Source organism: Limanda limanda, chromosome 11 (assembly GCF_963576545.1).
Source record: "Limanda limanda chromosome 11, fLimLim1.1, whole genome shotgun sequence".
NCBI lineage: Eukaryota > Metazoa > Chordata > Actinopteri > Pleuronectiformes > Pleuronectidae > Limanda > Limanda limanda.
The window spans coordinates 28,856,202-28,873,218 of NC_083646.1; positions in this window are offsets into that span (position 1 = coordinate 28,856,202).

Sequence of the window (17,017 nt, forward strand, 5' to 3'; positions counted from 1 at the left end):
TGAACCTCAATGATATCCGTCAAGCCCAAAATCAACTCAATTTAAATCCTATACAGTCTGAAATTCCATTCAAATGATACACTGCTGTGGTCTGGTCCATGCTAGTGAAAGCTGCGCTGTGCTAAGAAACGATAACATCAGCATCTTGACCTGCTGGGTGTCACTTTATTTAGTTCTGTTAGTTGCCATGGTTCAGTGTGTGGGAGGCAAGCCACAGAGATAAATAAACACACGTGGACTTCTTCTTCCCAAAATTGGGGTAGGCTTCTCTGAGATCGTCTTCCGTTGCGCCACCTATGGGTTTGGCGGTGAATTTTTTCAACGTACAGTGGTCGGAGAGGTAAAAATCAAAAAGACTCTTCGCCCTCCGTGGAGCCCTCTCCGAGAAACGGATACGTAGAAGCATACTGGAGCCTTAACTCTGCTGTGTATTGTTCTGCATCTGGGTCCCATATATACGTATACCATTACACACATGGTTAGAAGATACATAATTTACTTCACGGAAATGTTCGTATTTACAAAGCCTGCCTGAGGTAGATTGAAAACATTTGCTGTGGACATACTTACTGAAGCATGAATGACCACATACAGGAGGAATTACTGTTTGCTGAATACTGCACCACTTTTAACCAATCCATGTTTGATATATCCAGGTATGAGGTAATTCAATAAATAAAATTAAATATATAAATAATTTGATTGCATTAATCATCATTGCATGTCTTTTAAAGCTGCTGCTTATTTTAAATATTGTCTTTCAACTGTGGTCGCACATGGGTCCTAAGAAATGCAATTTTGTTCCACTGTATGATTTACAGATGAATGACATGAACTTGAAAACAAACAAAATTAGGTAACTGTCTAAACAGAGAGAGAGAATAAACGAGAGAGATAGGGAGGGTCAGTCAGTGCACTGACTATCCTTGTGCTGTCTTCATTACAGACACAGTGACAAACAGGAAAAACACTGAAATGGACTAAAAAACATGTATCATAGCCTTGGTAAGGCAGCATTTCAAGGCTACAAAAACAAACTCATTTCCCTCCTATATAAACACAATCAACTGCCCAAACACCTCTTGGAAGATGCATTCACTTCAGCACTAATACCAGTACTTTGTGTTTGGATGTTCTTCAAAATGACAAAACATCTTCTGAAAAACGTTTTAAACTAGAAGGTTGTTTCAGCAAGTGGCTGTGAAGAAAGGAACAAGTAAGGCTCTTACATGATTCTTCATTTAATTCAAGCTTTTACATATATAATGTCTTACCATGAATTCAATGGGGAAACTAAATTTTGAGCTATGTTTTGTCTATGGCTATATAGGAGTTAATTACTGTTACAGTGCATTTACTGTTGCTGTTTTTAAAGCTTAATGTACTTTTAAAATAATCAGATTGCCATATGGTTAATCTGGAAGAGGAAAACAGACAAATCAAGGATGCGTTTTAGAAAATTACATTAAGATGTGGGGCTACTGAGTAAGACAGCAAGCCAAGGCTATATGGACAGGTCTTATGTTACCAGTATACTGTCTAGAATACTGGTAACTTTAGCCCTGTCCATTATGATTCCTTCTCTCATTTTGTAAAGTCCTGGCTGATTAATTTGGCTCAGATAATTTTTCAATAGGAGCTCACTGTTGAGGGCTTGTGGCTCAACTAAGCATCTGTGCAAAAAGGTATCATCATTTTAAAAAGGAAACAGGAAAAAGTATAGACAACATAGCTTGTTTTATGCTATAGCTTAGTGCTATAAATGCAGCCTCATTGGACATCAAACAGTGCAAAACAGAAACTGTAATGTAGGGAAAGAAATGCAGAGATGTTTCACAATAAAGGACTTGGACAGATAGGTGTTTTGGTATGGAGAAAAGGGATGGACAGAGAGAAATAGAGAGAGGCCTGGAGAGGAAAGAAATGTTTGCATAAGCAACTTGTGAGATGAAAGCAAGAGTGAATTGATTATGGATAATGTCTATATTTCATGTCATGTTTATGGCTGCGACCAATTGGGTTAGGGCATCTCTCTGCAGTGTAGGTTCAAGATTTGGCTGTAGTTCCACTGAAGGAAAATATTAATGCTGCTTTATAAAATTTTATCTAAAACAACATTGTTTTTTCCAATGTCGTGGTTTCAGTTTAGAGAATGCGCTCTATTGCTCTTGTGTGTGCAATGCAAACATACCCAGTTTGGTGGGGGAAAACTCTTTGACTGGCATCTAAACTCATCCAAACCCATTGGGACAGTGAAAGCCAACACCAAGCAAGCAAAGAAGCCTAACTCCAGAATTCAACTTTGTCAGTAACATTTGAAAAAACAGATAAGGAGTACACAGGTTTGAAACATGTCTCTCAGGCCCTCTCAGAGCTACTTCTGTCAGCTGCTGTGTCAACTGAGAACAACATCATTAACACCTGTGAGGAAAGAATTCTAAAAGTGCTATTACCACAGATTAACCCCATTACCCCAATTTGAACAATCACCACATCTTGCTCTACAGTGAGGTCTTGCCTTAAACCATGGTCAGATAGTGTATAAATGGTTTGGTTTTGGTTTTGTATTTATAAAGCGCTTTTCTGGTCTTGACCTTGACCACTCGAAGCGCTTTACAGTACAGTTTTTTTTATATAGTACTTTTTGTATAGTATCCACTATTTAATTCAAATACCATAGCCATTATATATAAGAAAAATGCGTATTTGACTTTCTAGATTTAATTTGGGTAAGGCTTTATCCATTTCATCAATTGACCCAATGCACCCATACCACCACCAGTGGAAATAAGTGCATTCAGTCATTATGTTTTCAATAAAGCCCTGAGAGACTGTGGACATTGCAGATACCAGTATGGACCGGTCTTGTCACAGCATCCTCAGGGTAGTTGTTGCTTTTCACGTTGTAATAATCAAAAGCTGAGAGATGGGTTGGACTTTCTGCTGGAAGTCATGGATCACACATGCTGTTTCTAGTCTGCAGGAGTCATTACTACGGTCAAGCCATATTGTTTGTATATCTGTAGTCAAACCAGCACACGCCTTACAAAATTTGGTGTGCGCTCGTATTCAGACCTTTACGGAAACAACTTTAATTTCTCTCACTCTGTAAAGACTCCTGAAGTCCAGACTCCTGCACACCACTCATTTTGTGTTTTTAGCTTCCACAACAACAACACAATCATCTTCTCGTCCTTAATGTCTGATTGTCTCTGATATTCGCGATTGCATTCAATCTCTTGTATGAATGTTTTTGTGAATGGGTGAATGTAAAACTGTACTGTAAAGCGCTTTGAGTGGTCATCAAGACTAGAAAAGTGCTATATACATATGTAGGATTTTTCTTTTGTACTTACATAACATACAAACATAAATTTGTTAAATATATGTATATATTTGTCTGTTGTGTGTATTGTATTTGCAAAAAAAGGATCAGTTTTGTTAAGGTCTTTTTTGTATTTGCAAATGCTGTGTTTGCAAGTTAATGGTAGGAAATTTGTAAAGAATTAATTTGTTTTTACCAGAATCTAGGTCCATAGTTTCTTTACTGAGGGGCCTATGAAAGTATTATCAAAGCTACGTAACATTACGACAAATACACTGCTCAAAAAAATTAAAGGAACACTTTTTTATCAGGGTATGGCATGAATTCAATTGCACTTTTTTGATAATTATCTGGTCAGTTAAGTAGCATAGGGGGTTGTTAATCAGTTTCAGCTGCATTGGTGTTGATGGAATTAACAACAGGTGCACTAGAGGGGCAACAATGAGACGACCCCCAAAATAGGAGTGGTTTTGCATGTGGAGGCCATTTCAAGTTTCTCCCTCTTGATCACTTTGACTGGTTTTCCATTAGTGTTGGCTTTAGCTAGAGTCATTATCTCTACTGGGAGCATGAGGCGATTTCTTAACCCTACAGAAGTTGTACAGATTGTCCAACTCCTCCAGGATGGCACATCCATGCATGCCGTTGCAAGGAGATTTGATGTGTCTCCCAGCATAATCTCCAGAACATGGAGGAGATTCCAGGAGACAGGCAGTTACTCTAGGAGAGCTGGACAGGGCCGTAGAAGGTCCTCAAGCCATCAGCAGGACCGATATCTGCTGCTTTGTGCAAGGAGGAACAAGTTGAGCACTGCCCGAGCCCTACAGAATGACCTCAAGCAGGCCACTGGTGTGAATGTCTCTGCCCAAACAGTCAAAAACAGACTTCATGAGGGTGGCCTCAGGGCGCGACATCCTGTAGTGTGCCCTGTGCTCACTGCCCAGCACCGTGGAGCTCGATTGGCATTTGCTATAGAACACCAGAATTGGCATGTCCGCCACTGGCGCCCTGTGCTTTTCACAGATGAGAGCAGGTTCACCCTGAGCACCTGTGATAGACGTGAAAGGGTCTGGAGAAGCCAAGGAGAACGCTATGCTGCCTGCAACATCGTTCAGCATGACCGGTTTGGTGGTGGGTCAGTGATGGTCTGGGGAGGCATATCCATGGAGGGACGCACAGACCTCTACAGGCTAGAGAACGGCAGTCTTACTGCCATTAGGTATCGGGATGAAATCCTTGTCGGTCAGGTCAGACCCTACCCTGGTGCAGTAGGTCCTGGGTTCCTCCTGATGCACGATAATGCCCGGCCTCATGTGGCAAGGGTATGCAGGCAGTACCTGGAGGATGAAGAAATTGATGCAATTGAATGGCCCTCACGATCACCTGACCTAAACCCGATAGAACAGCTCTTGGACATTATGTTTCGGTCCATCAGACGCCGCCAGGTTGCTCCTCAGACTTTACAGGAGCTCACTGATGCCCTTAGACAGATCTGGGAGGACATCCCACAAGACACCATCCGTTGTCTCATTAGGAGCATGCCGCGACGTTGTCAAGCATGCATACAAGCACGTGGGGGCCACACAAGATATTGAGAAGCATTTTGAGTTGCAGAAATTGAATTTTGGCAAAATGGACAAGCCTGCCACATCAAATCAAATCAAATCAAATCAAATCAAAGTTTATTGTCACATGCAACAATGACAGCGTCATTGGAGCAGTGAAATTCTTGGGACATGGCAGGCAGCATCTATGCAGGCAGCATCTACACAGTAGACGGGCTTTACAAAAATTAAAAAAAAGAATTGACATACAACATATAACGTATAACATATTAAAATGAAGCAGAAAAATATTTAAATGAAGCAGATGTTTACCGGGTGGAGTGGGGAATATTAAATTAAAACAAAAAAAAATATGAATATATATGTAGTAAGTACGTGATCTTTTGACCTGGCAGGCAAGGGCTTTACAAAATAAAAATAACATAACATATAACATATAACATATAACATATAACATAGACATATAACATATAACATAGCAAACCAAAAAGAAGCAGCAGTTTACCAACAGTTGAAGCGGGGGGAATATTAAATAAAATAATATGAATATATGTGTAGAAAGTGTATTTGTATGGTGGTGGAGCAGAATGTACATTATAACTGTTCAGAGGGTCAGTGTTGCTGATTAAGAAGCCTTACGGCCTGGGGGAAGAAGCTGTTTTTAAGTCTGGTGGTCCGTGCTCGGATGCTCCGATAGCGTCTCCCAGACGGCAGCAGTGTTAGAAGTCCTTGATGATTTTCCGTGCTTTTCTCAGGCATCTTGTGCTGTACATGCCTTGCACAGAAGGGAGATGGCAGCCAGTGATCCGCTCTGCTGTCTTCACCACCCTCTGCAGGGCCTTGCGATCAGCAGCAGAGCAGCTACCAAACCAGGCAGTAGTGCAGCCTGTGAGGATGCTCTCGATGGTGCACCTGTAAAAGTTTGTCAGGGTTTTTCCAGCCATGCCAAACTTCTTGAGTCTCCTCAGGAAGTAGAGGCGCTTTTGTGCAGTTTTGACCACCGAGTCCGCTTGTTTGGACCAGGTCATGTCATCCGTGATGAACACACCGAGGAACTTGAACTCGGAGACTTTTTCCATTCTCGATGTGTACGGGATTGTGACCCCCCCCCCTCTGCAGCTTCCTGAAGTCCACGATCATCTCCTTGGTCTTGCAGACGTTGAGAGACAGGTTGTTCTCTTGGCACCATGTAACCAAGCCACTGACCTCATCTCTATAGGCGGTCTCATCGTTGTTGGAGATGAGGCCCAGGATGGTGGTGTCGTCTGCAAATTTGATGATGATGTTAGAACTGTGTGTTGATACACAGTCCTGCGTGTACAGGGAGTACAGGAGGGGGCTGAGCACGCAGCCCTGAGGGGCCCCGGTGCTCAGGGTCAGTGAGGAGGATGTGTGCTTGCCCATTCTCACCACCTGGGGTCTGCTCGTCAGGAAGTCCAAGATCCAGTTACACAGGGGGGTTTTAGGACCCAGGCTCCTGAGCTTGGGGACGAGTTAGGCAGGAACAATCTTGTTGAACGCTGAGCTGTAATCCACGAACAGCATCCTCACATACGTGTTTGCCTTTTCCAGGTGGGAGAGGGTGGTGTGTGTTGTCAGGGCGATAGCATCATCCGTGGACCTGTTTGTACGGTAAGCAAACTGCAGGGGGTCAAGGGTGTTCGGAAGGGTCGAGCAGATGTGGGTTTTGACCAGCGGCTCGAAGCACTTCATGATGGTGGAGGTCAGTGCTACAGGGCGGTAGTCGTTTAAACAGGTGATGGATGGTTTCTTCGGTATGGGGATGATGGTGGCCTGCTTGAAGCAGGTGGGGACTGTTTGCAGATGGAGGGAGAGGTTGAATATGGAGGTGAAGACCTCTGCTAGCTGTTCAGCACCACCTGAGGACACGGCATGGAACTCCATCGGGCCCAGATGACTTTCGGGGCTTCACTCTTTGAAGCTCTCGCCTGACGTCAGCCACGGTCAGGGACAGAGTGCAGTCAACGTCTCGATCCTCGGCCAGTCTCGCGGATGGAAGGGTGTTGGTTGCATCAAACCGTGCGTAGAAGGTGTTGAGGTCATCAGGTAGAGAGGCGGCGGGCTGATCATCACTGCTATTTCTCCATTTATAGCCTGTGATGTGTCGCAGGCCACCCCACAAGCGTCGGGGGTTAGAGCTGAGGTAATTGGATTCCAGCTTGTCCCTGTAGTCTCTTTTTCCATCTCTGATGGCCATCCGCAGGTCCCATATGGACTTCCTCAAGGCCTCTGGGTCACCGGAGTTAAAGGCAGAGGTCCGTGCTCTTAACTTAGCACGAACATTACCATTTACCCAGGGCTTCTGGTTAGGGAAAGTCCTGACACTGACCCTAGGGACGACATCATCGATGCATTTGGAGATATATGAAGAGACAGTGTCTGTGTATTCGTTGATGTCCCCATCCGCTGCAACACAGAACATCTGCCAATCTGTTGTTTCAAAGCAGTCCTGGAGAGTGCAGATGGCTTCAGCACTCCAGCGTTGAACTGCCCAAAAAAAACGGTTTTTCCTGTTTTAGCCGCTGTCTGTAGGTTGGGATGAGCATAATGGAGGTGTGATCCGACTTCCCAAAAGCCGGGCGGGGGAGGGGTTTGTAACTATTCCGTAGTTGTGTGTAACAATGATCAAGAGTCTGGTCACCCCGGGTGGGAAAGTTAATGTGTTGCAGATATTTTGGCAAAACTTTCCTCATATTAGCCCTATTGAAGTCACCAACAACAATAGAGACTGCCTCAGGGTGTGCATCCTCAAGTCCATTAATTACTCCGTACAGATCGTCTAATGCGCACGTTTTGTCGGCCTGCGGGGGAATGTAAACAGCTGTGATGATGACGGAGCTGAATTCACGGGGCAGGTAGAAGGGGCGCACTTTTATCGCTAGCAGCTCCAGTGAGCAGCGTGTAGAAAGCACAGCAACATCCGAGCCCCAGCGAGAGTTCACCATCAAGCACACCCCTCCACCTCTGCTCTTACCCGACTCGGAGGTTCTGTCCTGCCGGTAGATGGAAAAGCCGGCCGGAGTAACGGCCGCGTCAGGCACCATGGGATCCAGCCAGGTCTCCATGAGCGCCAGCACACAGCAGTTCGCGATGTCCCGCTGGAAGTTAATCCGTGCGTGTAGCTCGTCCATTTTATTGTCCAGGGATTGAACAATCGCGAGCAGAATGCTCGGCAGCGGGGGATTGCAGCATCTCGTCCGAGATCTGCACAGGATACCGGCGCGCTTCCCTCGCTTCTTTCTCCTCCGTCGGCGTATTGGTAAACACAGCGGCGGTAGAACAAAGGGGCCGCAGTGATCTTTCCTGCCCGTTTTCTGACTCTGGAGGTATACAGTTCTTGGATGGTGGGAAGGTTGGCACCGATGATCTTTCCTGCAGACCTGACTGTCCATTTGAGTCTATTTTTTTCCAATTCGGTGGCCGATCCAAACCAGACAGTTATGGATGTGCAGAGAACAGACTCGATGAGCATAATGGAGGTGTGATCCGACTTCCCAAAAGCCGGGCGGGGGAGGGGTTTGTAACTATTCCGTAGTTGTGTGTAACAATGATCCATGCAGAGAAGCTGCTGATCCTGTAAAACAGAGATTGTGGATCCCAGAAACCTGAAGGATTCCACATCCAAAACAGTACTGTTGAATATGGTGAGGGGGTGCAGTGCTGGGGGGCTCCTCCTGAAGTCCACTGTCATCTTCACGGTTTTGAGCGTGTTCAGCTCCAGGTTGTTGCGATCCGCATCACAGGACCAGCTGTCCAACTTCCCCTTATATGCAGACTCATCATTATCCCTGATGAGGCCGATGACTGATGTGTCGTCTGCAAATTTTAGGATTTTAACAGATGGGTCTCCTGAGATGCAGTTGTTTGTGTAGAGAGAGAAGAGCAGTGGGGAGAGCACACATCCCTGAGGTGCACCAGTGCTGACTGACCGGGTGCTGGATGTGTTAGGCATGTTCGTTTATTCTTTAAGAGAAGATGAGCCGAACTCGGTTTCGTTCAAACAAGTATTTATTTAGAAAGCAATGAACAGGTTAATCATCAGCAATGCAATGGGCTTCCATAAACTAGTGGTATCAGAGTGCCACTAACATCCGGCGCCTGTCCATTTTATAACAGTAGGTCTTCGTTCCTCCCTCCGCGGAAGTGCGCAGGAGCAGGCCATTCTCCTGGCATTTGAATACGGAAGTAGCAAGGAGCCACTCCCAAGGCCTTGACACAGCTGAGCCCATGAGGGCCAAACTGTTGTCCATTTGAGCAAAGAATATTATGTTTTCTGCTTCATCAAAACAATCCTGACACTGTAAACACTCGGATCCTCGAAACCAAAGCAACGAAACAGAATTAAGTCAACAAAGTCACTTTGTCCGACCTCCAGAACTTATCAGACAGCTGCTCGAAATCTATGTGAGTTTAATGAACCTAAGGGAATTAGGCTTTAATACAAAAATTAGAAATGAGAACAAGTGAAACATTCATTCTTAACTACCACTAGCGGTTATTAAAATCATTTGTATGAAGGCATAATATCTAGCTAAAACTACTCATATCTTTATTGTCAAGAGTACAAATATAATTTGAAATGCTTCTATCTTTATTTGTTTAGAATTCTGTCAGCACAACCTATAGTTAAAAATATTGAAATCCTCAAAGATGTTATTTCACCCAGCCTCACCTGCTGCTTCCTGTCTATCAGAAAGTTTGTGATCCACTGACGGGTGGAGGCAGGCACAGTGAGCTGGGTGAGTTTGGTGAGGAGGACTTCTGGGATGATGGTGTTTAACGCCGAGCTGAAGTCCACAAACAGCATCCTTGCATAGGTCCCTGGGGAGTCGAGGTGTTGCAGGATGTATTACAACCCCATGTTGACTGCATCATCCACTGACCTGTTTGCCCGGTAGGCAAACTGCAGGGGGTCCAGCAAGGGGGCCTGTGATGCACTTCAGATGGGTCAACACCAGTTTTTCGAAGGATTTCATGACCACAGACGTCAGGGCGACGGGCCTGTAGTCATTCAGTACAGTGATGCAGTGTTTCTTAGGGACTGTGATGATGGTGGACCGTTTGAAGCAGGAGGGGACTTCACGCAGCTCCAGAGATCTGTTGAAGATCCGTGTGAAGATGGGGGCCAGCTGATCTGCACAGGCTTTCAGACAGGAGGGTGACACCCTGTCTGGGCCTGATGCCTTCCTTGTCTTCCGTCTCTGAAAGAGCTGGCACACATCCTCTTCAAAGACCGTCAGTGCAGGTGGGGAGTCAGGGGGGAGGGGGGAGGTGATAAAAGGGGGTGCAGATGATTGTGTGGAGTCTGACTTGGAGTCAGACTCCAAGTCAGAGTCTGACTGCAAAACCTGCAGTTTTACTGCAAAACCTGCAGTAAAACACATTCAGATGCTCAGCCAGTTTGGGGTTCTCCATGGGGTGGGGGGAGGTTTTCCTGTAGTTGGTGATGTCCTGCAGGCCTCTCCACACTGATGCAGGGTCGTTAGCTGAAAACCTGTTTTTCAGCTTTTCAGAGTAGCTTCTCTTTGCTCCTCTGATCCCCTTAAGGCTGATATATACTTCTCCGTTTTTACTGACACGGACTGAAACGGAAAGAGAAACGCCCACTCCGAGCGCCTCGGAGAGCTTTTCGTGCACCTCTGATTTTTCTAACTATTCGTCAGTGTTGCCACAGTTACTTTGAAAAAGTAACTTAGTTACTTTACAGATTACTTGATTTTAAAAGTAACTTAGTTATTTTACAGATTACTTGATTTTAAATGTAACTAAGTTAGATTACAAGTTACTTTATTAGTTACATTCAGCAGCTGACGACAACAGCCCCGCCGCCTCAACATAAAAATGACACCGGTTTTGCCAACACTCACTTTATTAGAAGTGCATTTTTAACAGTACTGTACACAACAACAACGTATAATGTATCTCCTGACATTTTAAGTTGAACTTAAAAACTATTTCCTGAAAAAATACATGTTTTTATAAAAATAAAATAAAGACAGTCTTTCTTGACTTCACTTAACATAAATACTTGTTTTTATAAAAAATAAAAGAATGACAATCTTTCTTGACCTGACATATTTAACTGTTAACACTGTAATGGAAAAACGTACTACTTATGATCTACATTGTTTATAAATGTAACTTTTCAACATGTTCTATGAACATTGTACCTGTTGTTCACAGCATTAGAGAAGCAAGGAGTGGTTTTACAAAAAGCTGTTCTGTGAGGCAGCCCGGCATTGACAGTAGTAGGGATCTTGTTTATTATGGCACGAAACGAGGGCAATTCAACTTAATTGTCGCATAGGCTACATGACCTCACTCCCAGAGACGCAAGAAGAAAATCAAATATATTGTAACGGACTGGGTTTATGTTTGGATTTGACGTATGTTCAGTAAAACACTTTGTTGAAGGAGCGTTCCGATATCCTGAGGGTCAGTGAAGGTCGGGGTGGGACATGTGACTGTTTAGACCAATAGGATGGCGTTGTTGGGAATGTCAGGCCCTCATTGGCTGCTTGTGTTGGGGATCGGGGGGGCAATGAGGAAGTGAAGTGTTGTTGATGTGTGCGAGTGACAGATTAAGAGAGAGAAGTGCACATGTTCAAGTAGATAGTAACGCACAGTGACTTGGAGGAGTAACTTTAATCTGATTACTGGTTTGGAAATAGTAACGCGTTAGATTACTCGTTACTGAAAAAAGGGGTCAGATAAGAGTAACGAGTTACTAAGTAGCGCGTTACCGGCATCACTGCTATTCGTGGGCATTTCGGAGAGTCTAGGGACAGCCCTTGGCTTTGATTGGTCCGCTAACGACAGCATTTCGGAACGACATCATTTCCGGACCTCAAACTTCCTGTTTCTTTCCCTAAATCACAATAAACCCAAACACAACTACGATTAATGTGACAAGTGTGTTAAGCCAGCGGAGTTGTCCGGCTGACGGTGGCTGGTTAGAGTACTAACGGCATGTGTGTACAGTCACATACGGTTATAATGCCCCGTCATAACGGCGCTAGCGTGCTAGCCCCCATGCTAACTGCGGTGGTAACAGCGCAAAAACCCGCTGTCACGACTTTAATTCCACTGCTCTATCATGACACTGTTTCTCAAATACCGTCAGTTAAGAACAAACACTGGGCAGTAGTTAGTATCGGCAGTCCATGCTGACTGTGTGTGGAAGCTGGTGGGAAGCTAGCTGCCTTTATGTAGCTTCAAGCTGCGGAATTAGCAACACAGTTCGGAAACGAGACCGGCGAACCGCTGCGGTGTGTTTCTGGCCTGGTTTGTAGAGGATCCTGTCCCCACTCCTGAAGACCTCCTCCTTAGCTTGACCAAGCCGCTTGAGCTTTGCTGTGAACCAAGGTTTATTGTTATTAAAGATGCAGTACGTTTTGGTGGGTACGCACATGCCTTCACAAAAACTGATATATGACGTCACAGTGTCAGTGATTTGTCCAGTGATGTAGATGCAGCCTCAAAAACACTCCAGTCAGTGCAGTCAAAGCAGGCCTGTAGCTCCAGCTTTGACTCTTTGGTCCATTTCCTCACAGTTTTCACCCCAGGCTTTGCAGATTTTAGTTTCTGCCTGTAGCTTGGGAGGAGAGTCCCAAAGCTGCACGGGGAACAGAGCGGATTGCATTCTTAAGTGTTGTATAGCAGTGGTCCAGTGTGTTTTTGTCCCTGGTGGGACACTTGTGATGCCTGTATTTTGGCAGTTCGCGGCTGAGATTTGCTTGGTTGAAATCCCCAAGGATAATCAGAACAGAGTCCGGGTATTTTTGCTCCGTGCCGGTTATCTGGTCAGCCAGGTGCCGCTGTGCTTCGCTAACACAGGCTTGAGGTGGTATGTACACACCGACCAGAATAAAGGAGGAAAACTCACGCGGCGGTGGGCACGCACCATCGTAACTTTTTTATGCAATTCAATATATCTCAGAAACATTTTAAAAAAGAAAAAAAAAGACCACCGACCTGTCACTGGTTAGTGAAAGCTCCCTCAGTGGCGAAATGCAAGGTGTTGGACTGACATAAACAAATCAAATACTGTTTCGTTCCTGATCCACCAATCCAAAGAGGAGTGTTACCATTTGAACGCGAGTTGCACGTACGCTTCCGTGTATAAAAGTAACTGCAGGCATGGTCAGCGCTCACCCTCACTGAGACGACACCCTGCAGTGTTTGTGCGATAGCTCTTGTTTCCTCTATCATTCAGATATTCATTGCTTTATAAACAGTCTTTTTAAAGACTCACTCCTTCCTTAGTAATACCTTCCTGCACTTGCAGCCGGCCTATTCATAGCCTAATCTACGGAGTAATTTCTTAGAAAGCTCGTAGCCCAAAGAGCTATCCTTCTAGCTAGCTAACTTTTTCCAACTGCAGCTAGCCCTTTTCTCCTTAACACCTACCTTTACATCTTCAATCATCCACAAGTTGCAACAAATAAAATACCAGCACTTGAGTTCTATTCTGTGCTGTCCCTGTCTACATTGTGTACTGTTCGTTTTGTTAGGAATCATTGCCTAGCACAGCCTTATTCATTATTCGTGTGCAAGTCGTTCACAGCCACACAGCCACACATACAAACACACTCACAAGACTACGACGAGGCTGCTAACAATAATAATAATAAATAGTAAAATGGTAATAATAATTGTCTGTATGGGCCCAGCAATAGCAATAGACTAACCTTGACATGTCAGGCCTATCAATAACAATATGCTCTCTCTCTCTCTATCTATCTATGGTGGTTTAGTTGAGGGCGGCGGGGGGGGGCCCAACTACCCCTAAGAACCACTGCTTTAGAGGCTTCTTAATTGCTCAGCTCGTTTTAATGCATCACCGTGTCTCACAACAAGCGTCACTCCATATGTCACTCACATGCGTCTGCAACTACCGTATAACCCACAGTATATGCGCAAGCGCATTAAACTACCGTATGTTACATCTCCACCTCTTTTGAGTGTTATGTCGATAACATCATAGGAACACTTTAACTGAAAATAGCTATTCAGACAGCACATAGCACAAACCAAGATTAACTTAAATGGAGACATTTCAACATACACTGATCTCTGACTGACAGGAACAGTCTCTAACATTGTGGCTCCGTCAGAGTGTGTGCCTGTCCCTTTGACCTCCCTGTGTGCTGCTGGGGTGGGCTGGGGAACCGGCCCTGGTTGGAGCACACAGCTCTGCTCCATGCTGCGTCCTGATGACAAAGGATCTCTGGGTGGTGCTCTCGCTTGAGATCACCGCTGGCAAAGACCATGACTTTTCGTGGTCCAACTGGGAGAATACTACACATCCTGGTCGCAGGGCAGGTAAGGGCCTGGCTCCATGACAGCGGTTGAAGCAGTGAGCCTGTTAAGCCTTTTCCCTCCTGTCCCTCTCTTTCACAGCTGTCATGCTGGGCCATTTGGGTAGGAGATTTTTCTCCAGAGCGGGGAGTGTGGTTCTGATTTTCCTCCCCATCAACAGCTCGGCTGGACTGAAGCCTGTGGTGGAGCAGGGAGTGGACCTATAGCTCATCAGAGCCATCACAGGATCTTCTTGCTTGAGAATTTTCTTCGCTGTCTGCACGGCTCTCTCTGCGTGCCCATTGCTCTGTGGATGGTGAGGGCTGGATATACAGTGCTTGAAGTCGAGCTGCCTTACGCACTCCTTGAACTTCGCACTTGAAAATTGAGGTCCACTATCGCTCACCACCTCATCTGGAATGCCAAACCTGGCGAAGACCGCTTTCAGTCTTTGGATAACTTGTGCACTCGTTGTCGAGGGCAGCTGCAGTATCTCTAGGAACCTGGAGTAATAATCTTAGATTACCAGGTAGTTGTGGTGGTTGTGCTCACAAAGGTCCATTGCAATTCTCTTCCAGGGTCGCTCCAGAAGCGGTGTGGAGATGAGAGGTTCCTTTTGTTGTGTTCTTTTCAGTTCACAGCACACCTGACATGACGTCACAAGCTTGTTTATCTCCGTAGAGCAGGGGTTCTCAAACTTTTTCAAGCTGGTTAGGGGTAGTTGGGGCCCCCCACCCCACCCCCCGCCCGCCACCGCCGCCCTCAAACTGCATAGATAGATAGCATATTATTATTGATAGGCCTGACATGTCAAGGTTAGGCTATTGTTAGGCCCATAAAGACAATTATTTTTATACCTTTTTTAACTATTTATTATTATTATTGTTATTATTATTATGATTTTGATCAGTAGTAGTAGGCCTGTTAATAGGCTATTAATATTAGCAGCTATCTGAGCCTGCATACTGTCTTATTATAATAATTCATCATTATTATCACCATCATTATATTATTATTATTATCATAATAATAAGTGTTATTATTGCTATCATTAGGATACTGTTATTATTATGGGCCTTTTGTGATCTTTAAAAAACATTTTACAGGTCTGTCAATGTGAGACATGAGCCTGCTTTGCCTTGCAAAGGTCCTCAAATCTTGGACAATGTTTGACAAACATATCCTCAGGTCATCCTCGATCTGTGCGCGGTTGCGATATTTAGTTTTGAGCGCAGTCAGTCTTGAAAAGACTACTGTCACTCTTCAGCTCAATAAGCTGCCCTTGCATGTCTACTTACAGCTCGTCTGCTGAGCAGAGAAATGGATCCCGAACCCAGGCGAATGAACGGTAGTCCTCTTTGAAATAGGACCCAAACTGATTCTTCAGCGCTAAAAGGTGATCAGCAGCTGATTGGAGGAGAGAGGAGAAATCAGTGCCACGTGCATCGGCAATGAAGTCTGCAAGGCTGGGAAACATGTCGCAGTTTCCAGAACTGATGCGACCATGCCAGAGAGCAATTTTTTGAGTGAAGGCATTCACTCTATCAGCGAGGAGCAGAACGTTAGATTCGCGGCCTTGCAAAGACCGGTTAAGTAGGGTGACCAGATTTGAGTTTGTAAAAAAGAGGACACTTCGTCGCGGGGGGGGGGGGGGGGGGTTGGCGTGGGGAGGTGTAGTGTATAGCATGCCGCACCATGACCATGTGAATGCATACAAATGTCACAAATGAAATGACAAAAATGATACAAATTACTATATGAACATCTATTTATTGAACTTTAACAAAATTGCAAAGTGCAAATGTAAAACAAATCTTTTTTGTGGCATTTAAATGTGTCAATAATGATAACAAATAAAACATTCTAAATAATAAATTCTTTATATGGCCACATATTAAAATAAGAAAATTAAGAAACTTTTCAGTCCTCCTCATATATTAAAGCAATAATGATAACAAATACAATATTCCAAATAATAAATTACTTATATGGCCACATATTAAAATAAGAAAATTAAGACACTTTTCAGTCCTCCTCATGTGGTTGGTCATATTTCTCTGAAGACTGAATCTTACCCAGGAGTTGCCTTTTAATTTCAATTAATTTACTTTGCAGACCACCATTCTTCCAATCAAAATATTGAATGAGCAAAGGGAATATTTTCTCAGCTCCATGATTGCTGCCATCAGTAGACACGCCACAGTACGGGATTTCTTCGAGTGCTTTCAGAGCAACTTCGACAGAATGTGGGGCTATCACGGCATTAACAAGGGCTTCTGTCTTTTTTGAGCTGTCACCGAATCTGGGAAAATCTTTCTTAGCAAACCAGATGTGCAGTCCATTGATCTGTAGCTGTTGTGATGCTTTATTGTGTGAAAAGCGAGGGTACCCTCTGCAGCCGTAAAAGAAGTGTCGGTTTTACTCACAAAAAAGTCTGTCACTTTACTCAACGAGCTCTCTCCTCTTGCTGCAGTTTTGTGTTTTGCAGAGTGTACGTGAGCTTCCAAATCGCTGCCACCTTTATTTGCCACTGACACGTAAGTGCCTGCTCTGCATGTCATGCACTCAGCTTCCGAAGCATCACGGCCGAGGCGAAAACATGGGTATTTTTTTTTTAGTTCGTCCGTGAACTTACATTTACGTTTAGGCATGGCTGCAGATGTAATGTGCTGTTGTAAACAGCGCACGGAGTGGAAGCGGCAAGGTGCTCAATGTTGCCAGATTGGAAATGGCAAAGTAACGTTCCAAAGGCTCAAAATAGTCGTATTTGGAGGATAATTATCGTGGCTCTGGCAACCCTGAGATC